This window comes from Lineus longissimus, chromosome 8 (genome assembly GCF_910592395.1).
Source record: "Lineus longissimus chromosome 8, tnLinLong1.2, whole genome shotgun sequence".
In the NCBI taxonomy this organism is placed as follows: domain Eukaryota; kingdom Metazoa; phylum Nemertea; class Pilidiophora; order Heteronemertea; family Lineidae; genus Lineus; species Lineus longissimus.
Window position 1 is genome coordinate 962,145 of NC_088315.1, and position 14,988 is coordinate 977,132.

At 40.1% G+C, this 14,988-nt stretch overlaps 1 protein-coding gene across 2 annotated transcripts in view; it reads right to left on the reverse strand.

Annotated features, from left to right (window-relative positions):
* Positions 1-14,090, reverse strand: part of LOC135491984 (uncharacterized) — a 201,476-nt gene extending 187,386 nt beyond the window's left edge. The window contains exon 1 of one of the 2 annotated variants that reach the window (XM_064778009.1): positions 13,993-14,090. The gene's annotated coding sequence lies outside the window, so the exon portion shown is untranslated. Of the gene's footprint in view, positions 1-5,604; positions 5,752-13,992 lie in introns of those variants that run through there. The other variant, XM_064778010.1, reaches the window with a different exon arrangement.
* Positions 14,091-14,988: the final 898 nt, after the last annotated feature.

Consider the following 14,988-nt stretch of genomic DNA (forward strand, 5'->3'; position numbering starts at 1 on the left):
TGAGTCCTTTAATGTGCTTTTAAGTCTTTGGCTTGGCCGATTGGTAGCCTACTGCTACAAGGTGACTCTTACATTTAAGCAGTGCAACCAATGATGCATGGTTACTCGTCATATAGGGACAAGGTTACAATGTCACTTAACCATCTGAGGGTACTCAAACCCTTGCTACGACAGAAAAGTTGCATCGCCCTCTTGCAAACTACCTTTTCTACCGGAGACATAGACGAAATGATATGGTTCAACATTGACATTTCCAAAGTCATCCTTTAGATTACACATTGACCAGAAAGACAAAGGAATCGGCCCTCAGGGACAAGCAGTACACAGATGGCCTTATCTATCCATCAGTACCCATGTAGCATCCATTAATGGCCCGGCCATAATGTACTGGAGTATACTTTTCAGGGTCATATAGAAGTTATCGCTGTGTCTGACAATGCTTGGGGCAGTTGCTTTCAAGATCACAAAAGTGAGTTTTTCCTCCTTTACCGATTTCCAGACAATGTCAATTTGGAGCCCAGAACTGCCTCGGGAAATGACCTTACATGATTCTTATATGGTATAGTTATGGCAATCAGACTGTTACCAAAAATATTCCAAGAGATCTTCTTAGAGAGAATAAATCGTTGCCAAATATTCCAATAGATTATGGCGATAACGAATTTTTGGTTACATTCATCACCTCTCCTCTACCCGACCTCATCACCCCATGATCTCCAATCTGTGGTTGTTCTCTATGCATATAAGGTATTTCTCATTATATTGTTTCTTAGCTGTAAAGAACAAGAGAATATGCATCGATTATTCAAAAAATGATTAATTTTGTCCAGAACCTGCTGGTACTTGGGCTTGAAGTGGGTGACACATAATTGTGCTGCACTGGCAAAACATACAGTGGTTCAGGGAATCTGCAGTGTAGGCTATAGATTGAATACCACACAATGCAAAAAGAATGGCTGCCAATCGAAAATTCATTATCACATAATAGAGTGCCTCTTCCGGCCGTTATTGCGTGACAGCCAACAGTCATATCAGGACTGGGAATGAACGGTCCGTTCTTTGGCACCACGATGCAATTTGGGGACGTTTGGACCTAATGCATTTCATGATGTGTTGGCAATGGCGACGGTTGAGGACGCTGAATTCGAATTCTGTAACCCTGGCGCCTATTTGATTCCACCAGCGCCACTTCTCAACATTGCTTAACTCTCCAAGAAGCCAATCGATGTCAAAATGAGAATTCCCCTTCCAGGACAACCACGTTATAAAGGTTCGAGATGAGAAATCAATATCGATGTATTACCTATCCGATCTTGGTGGCAACCGACCATTGCATGTCTTGCACGCACATCTCATATTGTATCTCTACGTCGACATCAAGATTTTAGGGTGAAACGTACCCCAAAATAGACTCTGTCCAAGACTGCTTGACTCGCCTGTCATTTTCAGTTACCTTGATATTACGCGTTGACCAGAAGAATGCGCTCACGTTGGTACATTTCAGAATATTACTCGGACATCAATATCAAGGTGATCTGACGAAACAGATCTGCAACGAATAGTTCATCCCATCCTGAGATCAACTGAATCTATCCTGAACATCTCAAGGACTGACTTCACCTTTATGTTTAGGAGATATGTATGGGAGATGACTATTGGTGAAACGCGTTGGGGAATATTCCTAAAAGAATGAGATTAATCAAGGCTCCTCGATCACGGGACGCCTGATTTTAGTTGCCGCCGAAGTCATCATCAATCATGGCAAGATATGACTACCAGGCAGCCTCTATTGAACTGATGTAATCTTTTAAGTTATTTTAATGGATGAACCGCGTCTATGTTGAGTCGCAAGTTAGCATGTTGTTGATGAAAAACACCATCATATTTCTCAGAGCACTGAACGTCAACATGATGGGGTCTGAAGCCCCACCATCAAGACAATCACCTCACCACACACCTAATCTACGGAATGGTCACCATGCATTTTCTACCTCAACGCCTAAGGTCACTTCTGATTTCCTTATCATGTTATAAGGCCGGATCATTATTCTAATATCATATAGTGATGCGAACAATTGTGATTGAGTGCGGCCCTACTGTCATGACTGTGATGTTCTGCGCAGGGAAATGTCCCCACACGCAAAGATAAACTAAAGTAGTTTATTTTGCTGGCCGAACAACAATGGACCAACATCCCAACAGTAACTTCATTTGCTAGCTCTTGTAAATACCATATCACCTACAGTAGACCATATCACCTGTGCAATAAAGGGCGAATCCATGTACACCGTATGCGGTTTTCTGTCAAGTTAGGTTGAATCGATATTTAGATAAGCACTTCTTCTTTCCCTGAGGTTGAGTCATCCGTAGCCATTAAGGAAACGATCTTGTGATTTCACTGATATGGATGTTTTACTGTGTCATAGCCGAGCACTGACATAGTTAGATCTGGAACCAGATATGTCTTCAAATTGCTATAATAGTTCATACCAGGACGTTGGTAATACTTCTGATCAAGTTAACTAATTGAATTTCTTCATACGTAGTAGTGCACAAGTTCAATATTCGATGATCTGTTTGGTAAAATGCAGGATTTTGAATGAGCCAGACCTCTCAAGGACGCGTGGTTGAACATTTACACAGCTAAAATCTAGGTACCACCGCCTGCACAGCGGATACACCTTGGATGAAGGTGCGTCTTGCTTTTTCATGGTTTAGCAATTTTCTTGGTCAAATGAGAGGAATCCATAGAAAATATTTTCCCAGTGGAGGTGTACCAAAAAATACAAGTTCTCCACGACAATTTTTTCAGAAAACCTGATACAATTAACATGCATGGAATTCTTTCTATGATTATGCAACGACATTAGAGAAATTTTAAGATGGTCGATGCTTTCATCTTTTGTTCCTGCTCATCAAAACCAAAGATCAAAGCTGATCAAATAAACGATCCGTTTGTAGTGTGAGCCTATTTTATCTTTGAAGCCGTCGGAGTTGTTATGAAGCTGTTATTGTGGTCGCCCACTGAAACACTACCTATTCTTAATACAGAGGCAGTTGTTTATGAACTCATCACGGAGACAAAGTATACGTTGATTACACCTGCTAGTATATGAATGCGAATTACAAGGACAGAGTGGTCAACAAAACGAGTTAATGACCAACGCAGAGAAGCATCCATGAAGCCCGTATAGGTGAAAACCGGGTTCCTCAAAGCCAAGGAAAATGGGCGTACTGAGGATGGGGAAAACAGGGCGAATGCATATACACTACATCGTCTTTTACAACACGCGCCCACCCAAACTATTACAAAGGTAAAACAAAAATATAGTCTGAAAGACAGACTTTGCTGTGCCAACGCATAAAGTAGCCCTTCCACATGAATAAGAATCAAGGTAATTCCCTCCCCCATTACTTGATGAGATTCTGGTCTGCGATGTTTCATATCTGATGGTGGGGGGAAATCACTCGCCTACCCTTCAGCCACTCTCATAAGTATTGCTTCTTCGGAATAAATAGTTTTTTTCTCTTCTTGTGACTCTAGCCTTCAGATGTGTTGTTTCCCTGCCGAGGATTTTATAACAGAACGACATCATGCATCACATTCAGAGCAGAGAGGGTGTTCTAACTGTGGGGTACCGACTGGCTTAAATCAGCCACTCGTCTGAAAAAATGTATAATATTGTATCATAGGCGGAAAGAGATAATATGGTTTCGTAGATGTTGGCAGAAGGCTAAAGTTGGACAACCGCTGCTCCGCATCGAGGGTTTTTCTGTCGTACAGCAGAAGCAATGTAATCCGGAGTGCATGAAACCACAATCCACGTTATCATCAGAAATTGTCAGTGAGTTCGGTTCCCCTTTTTTTCCCTTTAACATCCCCCGACAAATGCAGCAATATATATCAGCAATCATAGTTATATAGGCAGGAATACCCAATCCATGTCCTTATTAAGTGACCAGGTTGGCTGATTGCCTCCTAATAAGGTTCAATAGTCCGCCATTTCACCTCATCATGATAGCCACTTATAGTTACCACTTTCTAGTGCTAGGTTTATTATCGGTCATTTAGCGTGGACACGAGGGGCACCAGGGTGAAGGAAGGATTGTCCATCGGTCAATTATATCAATATTGCCCTCTCCTGTCCATTACCGCTGGGGGATGTTGGTGATGAGCAACAGGAGGCGGGATGCAGACAGGTAAATAGGTATTTCCTCTGCAGATTGCTTCTGCCTCAGAGAATGCTAATAGGACATGTTTGTGACCGATGATGTGACCGTCAATATCGTGTTCTCACACGCAATTGATTGGATATCAAATTTCAGATACCGAGATGCCCAGCCTCCGAATATAGGAAACACAGCAGAAGTAACCTTTACAAAGGAAGCAGAAAACATGGGCTAAATGCCTTTTTTCAACTGTAACTCACGAATAACGAGATATTTCTCCAACTCCTGAGAGAACCTTGCCAATGAATGGCTTTTACAAGCAATTCAAATAGAATAATTTACCCACAAATAAATTCATGATTTTCGGAGATGACCTAGCATCCGTTAACAAGCTGTGATGGACGCTTAATGAGACACCGTGATTTTCGCTTGCAATTCTCCCAAAATGTGACACCGTCATCATCCTTGAAGGAAATGATGGCCATTATAGAACGACTTTAATTGGTGCAATTTGTCACATGTTGATCGGCTGAAAGACAGCAGCTATATTAGCTTTCTGTTAAGTAAGACAAGCATAAAGGGAGAATACAGCCTTGGTTGCGAAGATTCGAAAAGCCGAAAGCACGACTGTGGCTTCGTTCGACACATTTCCTATTATCAAGTTGCTGGAGCGATTTCTGCTGAGGAACGTTTACATTAGGCACCAAAGGGGTCGAGCAAAACACTTAAATCAATTGCAGCCTTTTCCGCCGTCACAGTTCTGATTCAACATGAATGCATCCACCTTGAATCATCAATGCACGATCATTCTAGGTGCACAGCCGCAGCTCGGAATGATATATGCCAACCTTTGTATACTAATCCACCTTAAATCACCACTGATTCCTGTACAAAAGAAAACCTGATGACCTAGACACCGGATTGTTGGAAATCTCGTGATTTATCTTCTTACTCCAGCCTTTATCACCCGATTCTTACTCCGAATGAAATATAGAGAAGCGTGCCACTTAATACAGCCATTTGTTGCTCTGACACATCGTCTTTATCTTGCTGACACGGTGTAGTTTGTCACAATGGACGATTACGACCAGGCGAATTACAAGACGACATTTCCCTATGGCTTTCGGATAGCCTCTCGTGTTGTGTTGCGGAGACAGGCTTTGAACTCGACGCCGATGGTAAAAAGGGCCAATATCCAAACGTGAGGCGTTTGAAGACTTTTTCTCACGATAAGGCAATACTGAGGTAGTGTTGTGTTTTGCAATAGAGGAATAACTTGTCGTAGATTTAATACAATGGTTTGTATTACTCAGTGTTGTGAATATGATTCGATATATGACCAATATCTCGTTGACATGTTTGGGTTGTCGTCTTAGTCATTCTACTGCACTTTTAGGCCATGATATCGGAAGCTAATTCCAAAGTAATACAAACCTAACTTCAGCAGCCATATCTCGACACGTATGTAGGTCAAAGCACATGCCTCCTACTCCTTCACAAGGGCAACACCCTGGTTTCTTTGATGAGAGAGGTTTTCTCAAACTCGAACGATACATGAAAGAAGACAAAGGACATAAAGGATGGAGGTTCTATGAAGATTTTTCATTGTAGGCCTACATCAAAATAGATAACTCGCAGAATTTGGCAAAGCAGAATTTGACCGGAAATAACACCCTATATGGCCTTCTAAATGGCTCGTTGCAAATTAGAAAGACGGGGATGCGGAATTTGGCAGTTTTGATTCTAAAGACAATTCACCAGAACTTACATCAAGTAGATCTTCTCTTCGGGACTCTCTGAATTCGAAATTCTTCAAATCATCAACATCATTGCAAAAATTCCATCGTCAATAAAAAGATCTCAGCTACATCTAACAATGCCTAAATCCTTGATGGACCCAAGGGTTAGAAAAACCTGCAAATCATACTACAGAACATGGCAATATTAACACCCATATGCATTATTCACTACAACGCGCACTGTTCACCATGATTCCTCCCATCTCAAGTGTCATAACGGCCAGCCTTAGATCTAGCAACAATATGTACTCATTCGTTCAATATTCATGTACCATTCTATGAATTCCTCACCTATTGATGAGGAGGGAATCCATATTTTAATCAGAATCGATGAGTTGTTGGCGGAAATGGCACACCTTCATCGTTTGGTGGAGACAATTTATCGACCCTTGTAGCAAAGGTGAAAAATACTTCAGAATGGTCAGCATCCTTTGACTAGAGACATGGGGAACAGATTGATCTGATTCTATGAACAAGGGCCTCCTTGAAAAGACCCAGGAAACTGCGTTTTTATCGCTTCCGTAACATGCTAACGACTTGGAACGTTCATGTAGGCCTAAGTATGCATTGCCTGACAAACCTTTCCGTTTTCTCAGTGGGACTCGAACCCGGACAATCGAGTGTCTCCATCTGAGCTACAGGAGGAGCTTAAACATGTTTAACCACTTGACCACCAGGTTATCTACGCGCAGCAGCTAGTCTAGTCTATAAAGCATACCTTCAATTTTTCTTCTGAAATTGAAAACAAGAAATTTATTTTAATGATGTTTTCTTTGTAAAAGAAGTATTAGTTTGACAATACTTAAAGCTTTTCTAAACATCTTCGAGCTTGGAACTGAGACAACACCAGCGAGTTACGACAAAACCTTACTACTCCCGGAATTCCTACGAGGCTTTAATACTTTAATAGCACTACGTGACAATGAAATGTTTTGATTTGATATCGAACAGGCCGAAATTCGTCGACGTTGGGACCAGGCTTACCAACAAAGCCTCGGGACCAGTCCTGTTCTTCCATAAACCACCTGAAAATAAAGACATCTTTGGCTGCAAACTTCAGGATATCTGTTCTTCTTCTTTTTTTCTTCAGCAAAACAAGTCTTCGTTTTTCTGGTAATGTATTATTTTGCAAGTTCTGTGAAGACTTGCAAAATATTCTGAAATAAAATTGAAATAACATGAAATAGCGGAAATATTAAACAAGTATTAAATTTGAGCTACACCATTAAGCTACTCCAGCACGAAAACCAGCCCACCTCACCTGATATCTTCACACCGAAGCTGCGCAAACCATCATTATCATAAGGTAGACATCAAATAAACTGAACAACCCCCCCCCCCCCCTTAAGCAGGGGAGTCTGACATAAAAGCAAGGCATAAGTACGAAGATACAATGGACCTACATAATCGTATCATTGTCTTACTGAACTTGCACTGCATGTACGATAACCGTGCAACTGTAGTTCATTGTACACAACACGCAATAGGCCTTGTAATAGCTAACACTATATCTGAATCACACATGTAGGCCTATTTGTATCAAAAATGTGGATTGTTGGCCTCATTACGCTTCCTAGATGGAAAAGTCCCTGAAGTCAAAAGCAGTACAAAATGCAACCATTGCCTATCTACTCCTGTCTGAAAGGTAAAGAAATGTTCATTGATGCCAAGGGCAAGTTGCCCAGTATTCACCAAAGGCCTAAAGTATTCGAAACGATGCCGACTGTTCGATAGAATAGCAAATTTGCCGTGATATGCAGACCACTGTCAACGACTATGTATGAAAGCTACCCGAACAAACTGGCTATGATACATCGTGACTGAAATAATACTCTCACCTTCGGAGCTTCGATTTGTGAGCGAGTATTTCCTATTTGGTTCCAATATTTCGATCGAATCGAGAGAAATAGGTGAGACCAAGGCCACGTGTGGCATATTAGCCAAATATCGAGTAGCGTGTCGAGTCGTCTCTGAGCCGAGAAATTAAATTTCTGGTACTTCATTTGTTCTGGACGATTGCAGAAGAGTGACATCACTCTCGCGAGAATTATCGGCTGGACAAACACGAAATGCTGCGCTTTTATAAGTAATAAGGCATCTATTACCAAAATGTGGATATTGTACATTTTACAAAACAGAAAAAAATGATTGAAAAAATACACGAATAACAAAAAAATCTGCATTTTGCTCAAAAGGTGATATAACTAATTACAGGTTTACACACAATTTAGAAAAAAAATAAAAGTGACATTTAAGTTTTAGGACAGTAGTATTTAAACTGGATTTTCTACAAGTTTAAGTTTAAGGATGACATCCAACACTTTTAACATCATTACTTGTCAGATTTGGCGAGTACTGTGATTTGATTTTTTATTGGTTGTCAAACATGTTAGGTCCATTATACTGAGTCCTAGCATTACAAGCTACGTTACAGCTAATTTAGACTGGTGGACTACCTTTCTCAAAGTAATTACTATTTAATAGTTATCCCGGTTATGATGTTATCTAAAGAAGGAGACTGTAACTTAAAGCCGACATGAATGCATAAAAGCCCTAACGACCAAGTCAAAAAATACAAACGCCCGACCACCAAACGACCAACTGCACTTGAAACATGATAGACACCCAGCGGCTGATCTCACTTGACTGCACAAACGACAAGTTCATTGACGAGACAGGTAACAGACACTCTCGTGAAAAGAAAAAAATGAAATATATTCCTCGAGCGGGTTCGAACTCGGAACCCTCCCACTTGATCTTTAACATCTTACCCACAATGCCATGAAGCCATTGTTGTAAACGAACATATTTCTCAGTTTTTCAATTCGTTTCATTTCATTTGACAGAACGGCGTCTTTTGTGCCATCTGTACTATTTCCAGTTTCAAAGTGGCCTTCAAATGTGCCCTTTCACAATATTGGCAAAGTGAGTTCATAAGATACATAATCAGGAGATGAACATGACAGCCTGTGAGGATTATAAGAGCACGCAGCTATTTTTCGAATTTTAAAGTTACAAAACAATTTCCCGCCTTGCTAGTATTAGAACCATGAGTGTATTGAGGAACTGTCTGATGAGGTGGCATTCGATTTCAAACATTGATCGTGTGAGGTCTGATCTGATGCTCATATCTGTGACCACATCCAGTGCTCTGTTGGTGAATACGGTAGCGCCACTGCGGCCTGCTGATTGTCTATCATATCTGAAGGGCACTTGAAACATGGCTGACCGGTCGTTCAAAACATGGCGGTCGGGCGTTAGTGTTTTAATGCATGCATGTCAGCTTTAAGAAGGCTGATAAAACATTTTGTGCTCAAAACCCAAATTTTTTATCATTAATAAAGTAAATATATAATATGGTGTGATGACGTCATTTCTTACCAACCAATCAGACAGTAATGGCCAAGTTAATGCTTTATTAGTAATTAACAACTCACAGCAATATGCACAGAACATTACTATCTTAGGCATATTTTTGATATGGTAAAGTAATACGTCTTCTATCATCTTCATGAGCTATAGAAAAATACATATTTTTTGTAGATATTGTAGATTTGTTTAATATGTTTGATTAGTTTCATATTTTAACTCTAATGCCGCTAGATTTCCTGCCCTATTTGTGCCAGTGGATGGAAGAGCAACTTTTTAACCTTTGTGTATGATTGTGTTTGCTGTTTGGTTACTTTACGAGTTATTTAGCACACGAAATCGAGTTAACTAGTTTATGTCCGCTCCTTATGGGGGCACTCAGAATGCATCTTTCATGTTTGTGTTTAAAGAATTATAGTTTGCTCTCATTAAAAAAGACCATCACTGGCATCTATCATCAGGGAATAAAACTTTAAGAAGGCAAACTAACTAACGCAAAATTAACGCATCAGCGTGACTGCATCGGGATTTCATGCGGTCCTAAGATTAAAGCGAGGCGCTATGACGCTTTTTGAGATCAATGAAATGTCACTGTGCTCACCTGGGAATGATTTAGTGGTAGATGAAATGAGACATTGAGGTTAAATTGACTTTTAGATATGACAAAACATGGCACTTTTAGAGTTTGACCTCTGTGAACTTGAAAACTTGGTCAAAATCAGGTCACAATTGACCTAAAGTGGGTCAACGTGTACAGATGCCCAATAGGTGTCTATATATAAAATTTGAAGAATCTGTGACAAATGGTAGTGCAACGCGCCACCTTCAGTGACATTTTAGAGTTTAGACCTGTCTGACCATGGAAACTAGGTCAAAGTCAAAATGTTATAAGCACTATTTTAAGTTTGGTCATATAAATCAATGGTGTACATTTGAAGATTACACTGTGAAGGTTTCTTGATATATGACCGATATCGGATTTATGACCTGACTTGCTTACACCTGAAAAGTAGGTCATATTGATCTAATTTTTTAATAATAAGTACAGATGCTGATTTGGTGACTACATATCAAATTTGAAGAGTCTAGGACAAATAATGACGAAGCGTGCCACCTTTTAATTTAAGAGTTTGATCTCTGTCACCTTCAAAAGTAGGTCATCAAAAACCCGGGTATTCTGTCATGAGACCTTATCCGAAGAATTGACAGTAAGAAACGATGGACAACGGACTAATGATGGCCATACCGACGACGAACGGACGGACGGACCGATGATGGCAAGCCCGACGACGCACAAACGGACGGACGGACCTCTGTGAACTTGAAAACTTGGTCAAAATCAGGTCACAATTGACCTAAAGTGGGTCAACGTGTACAGATGCCCAATAGGTGTCCACATGTAAAATTTGAAGAGTCTGTGACAAATGATAGTGTAATGTGCCACGTTCAGTGACATTTTAGAGTTTAGACCTGTCTGACCATGGAAACTAGGTCAAAGTCAAAATGTTATAAGCACTAAGTTTGGTCATATAAATCAATGATGTACATTTAAAGATCACACCGTGAAGGTTTCTTGATATATGACCGACATCGGATTCATGACCTGACTTGCTTACACCTGAAAAGTAGGTCACATTGACCTACTTTTTTTAATAATAAGTACAGATGCCGATTTGGTGACTACATATCAAGTTTGAAAAGTCTAGGACAAATAATGACGAAGCGTGCCACCTTTTAATTTTACAGTTTGATCTCTGTCACCTTCAAAAGTAGGTCAAATCAAAAACCCAGGTATTTTGTCATAAGACCTTATCCGAAGGATTGACAGTAAGAAACGATGGACAACAGACGGACAAATGATGGCCAGACCGACGACGAACGGACGGACGGACCGATGATGGCAAGCCCGACGACGCACAAATGGACGGACCTCTGTGAACTTGAAAACTTGGTCAAAATCAGGTCACAATTGACCTAACTTGGGTCAACGTGTACATATGCCCAATAGGTGTCCACATGTAAAATTTGAAGAATCTGTGACAAATGGTAGTGTACGTAACGTGCCACCTTCCGTGACATTTTAGAGTTCAGACCTGTCCGACCATGGAAACTAGGTCAAAGTCAAAATGTTATAAGCATAATTTTAAGTTTGGTCATATAAATCAATGATGTACATTTGAAGATCACACTTCTTGATATATGACCGACATGGGATTTTATGACCTGAGTTACTTACACCTGAAAAGTAGGCCACATTGACTTAATGTTTTTATTAATACGTGTAGGTACAGATGCCATATAGGTGTCTACATACCAAATTTGAGGACTCCAGGAAAAGTGCCACCTTCAGTGAAATTTTTGAGTTTGAATTTTAGAGTTTAATTTTCAAGATGGCCACCTAGCGGCCATATTGATAGATGGATTTGACTGAAAATCAGGGATGTTGTAGAGAGTACATAGATATACAATCACATGAAATTTGGTTGCAATCCGACATTGTTTAAGTTTCAAGATGGCCGCCAGGAGCTAAAAATGCAAATTTACTCATGTCAATCGTTTCAGACGAAGAGGAGAATTAACTGATAGGAAATATTGACTAAGTTGGAGGCTAATTAACACGCATTAAATATTATGGCATAATGCTGGCTATTGTCATTTTTGAGTTGTCCAAACTTAGGTAGCCATTTGCGGATGTAGAAACCGGAAGTGTTGTGAGACGGCACGTGACACCCCATGCATTAACGACATCCGCCAAATATCGTAATTTGGTCGCGGCAATTGCGACAATTAATCTGTCATGGTGTTGAAATTATTACAAAAAGATGTAATTAATGTTTCACACATGACTGCACTGTAAATGGGGTTTCCAAGTGCAGATGATCAGGAAATCTACTTAACTGGTTGGTCTGTAGATTACATGTATTTGCAAGTTGTGAGCATTTTTCATTACCATAGCCTGAATGAACTCATTGTATTCAGTGGCACACACCATAAAATGAACTTTAATATAACGCCATCCTTAACTTCTTTAAATTCGGGTGATACATTCCTTTGTATTAGAATAGGATTCTGAAACATAATATAAATGTCGGCCTGTACGGAACATGATGAAGATGACCTACCAGTACTCTTCGAGGACCGCTGAAACTGCAAACAGCTTACTCATAGTATTTTTATCTGTATCTTTATCTGTATTATTACCATAATAACACGGGTTGAGAGCAAGATCCATGGATAATTTCACTTCACCTGTAAAACCTTGGAGTTCTGTTCAACCTTGTCAATAAACGAAAGACAAATGGCTTCTGAAAATAAGAAGTTTCAAAGTCCTAGATCACTCAGATTATCAATACTAGAGATCAGATTGCATCAAGTATACTTTAAAAAGCGGAATTCCTATGCACTACTTTAAGTCCCTTTGTTGTCACAGTGTCTCACCATGCATCAATAACTACAAGATTTTAATTCCAATTTCTGATGAATTTGGTTTTTTCAATGTCTTCCTTCAATGATTTCAAGTTTGTTTCTACCATTAGCAACCACGTGAAAGTATCAAACATTAACCAAGAGGAGCCACGTAATGCAATATCAATCGCGGTGCGCCCTTAATGCAAACCAATTTCAAAGTATTGTAGTCAAGGATTCACTTTTAAATCACATTATTCTGTCAGATGTCTACTTCTGAATTTTTAATATCTCACTCAACATGCTTAACTACAGTGACGCAAAGCAGATTTCCGACTTATGATGAGAGTCAAATAAAAGTTCGTAATCCGCGCTAAATGTTTAATAACCTGATGCAAGGCTGCTTGCATAATCCTGGGTAAGCTACACGATGCTGTGCATAATTCCTCTTTTCATTTGCCTAATGGTCCCTTTGTAAAAACACCCGTGAGAGCGAAAGTTTGAGATTCACACGACCCCGCTGCAAGCCACCCTTTTTCCGAGGCTGCAGCTCTTGGGCCTTTATTAAGCTCCTTTGTTCCATTTTTATCCATCGATGAAAGAAGGGTGGCATGCGACTCCCTTTTTGAAGACCCCCCTTCGTCTCATTTGATCCTATATCCTGATCATTACCTGATCAGAGAGTAGTTTTAATATCATCTCAGCTTGAAATTGTTCTAATTCTTGCGTAAGCGACAAAGACGTTCTTAGACGGCTTTGTCTCTTTCAAGGCCATTGTCTCCTTTAAGTTAAGGCAACGATAAATCATTTTCAACCTTTTGAAATGAAGCTTTAATGTCATTAAAGATATGACAAAGTCGCAGCAGAAACTGATATCAGAAGAGTATATTGCAAAAGGCCATGTGTCTATTTCTGGTGTTCTGGTAAATGGCTGGAACTATTAGGATAATCAATATCACGAATTGACGCTCCATATAGTAGCATGGGAAATATAGAAGACTTACGAGCAAAATTTAAGTTCGACTCATTCCATCTGGAAAAAAATAAGATTATGAATGATACAAAATGATCACAAGAAATTGGAAACGATCAGCATATCAACATGCCGAGATACACCAGGCCGCAATTTCTAAAAGGATAACGATAATTATTGACACAGATTAGTAAAATAAAACATGCACCACCATCTAGGCTACAGATTTCTTCTGAAATCGGCATGCTGCACTGGAGAGATACTGAGAACATTTACCTTAGTATGGCATTTACATTCTGTGACCAAAGTTAAAAAGAACGTCGGTAGCTCAACGTCAGGTCAGTATCGAATAATCCAACCGAATGAAGAGACTGTCCATTCCTGAAAAATAACATAAGACATATTTAGAATCATTTTGATACGTAATGGCAGCGCCTGTGCAATTCACACTTCAAAAGATATTTTTTATGGATCGCGGATCTTAATTTATCGTCCGCACACTGCTCTATACTGAAACAAAAATCGTGATCTTGGAAGTCGTCGATTGGATGTTCTAAAGATGTGCCATTGTCCTTGGTGGTACGCGAGGCTCATTTTCGGGTACATAGCATGGATTTAATGACAAAGCTATAGTGAGGAAGACTGATAAGTTTGCCGTTACTTTGCTGCTATTTGCTGAGAGTTGATTTTGCATATCAAATAGCATACAGATGCGATGCCAAACCTAACCGGCAGACCGTGGTGTGTGAAGACAGTCACACCACATTACGCGATCAAGCAACTCAGAGATGACAGCCGGCCAGTTACCGAGGCTTGCATTTCATATTACTCAATAAGTCTGGGGAGCTGTCGATCAGGCAATCAGCTTGTTGGCGCTACACTGTTAGTATTTTCAGCCAAGTTCATGACGCCTCCTAATAAATCACCAAACCACTTAATCAGGACACTCGTTTTAGAAATTCGTATCAAGCAACAAAGAAGCGACCCGCGCTTTCAGCTAAATAATTTCCCATGTTGTTCTTTGGGACAGCACGCAGGGCACAGCTAGTGGTCAGGGAGTCAGAATAAACCGGTGAATCATCCCTCAATGTTTGAAAATACCAAACAGAATAGCGCTAATAAGCCATCGCGTTTCGAGAATATTAATCGCCAATTTAAAAGCGTAGTCAGGATTTCTATTTCCCATTATAGGCCAATCGAGAGATTCGGACGCTGCGCGTGAATCCTTGCACAATAACCCATCTCGAATGGCTACTGTACGTGCCGATATTA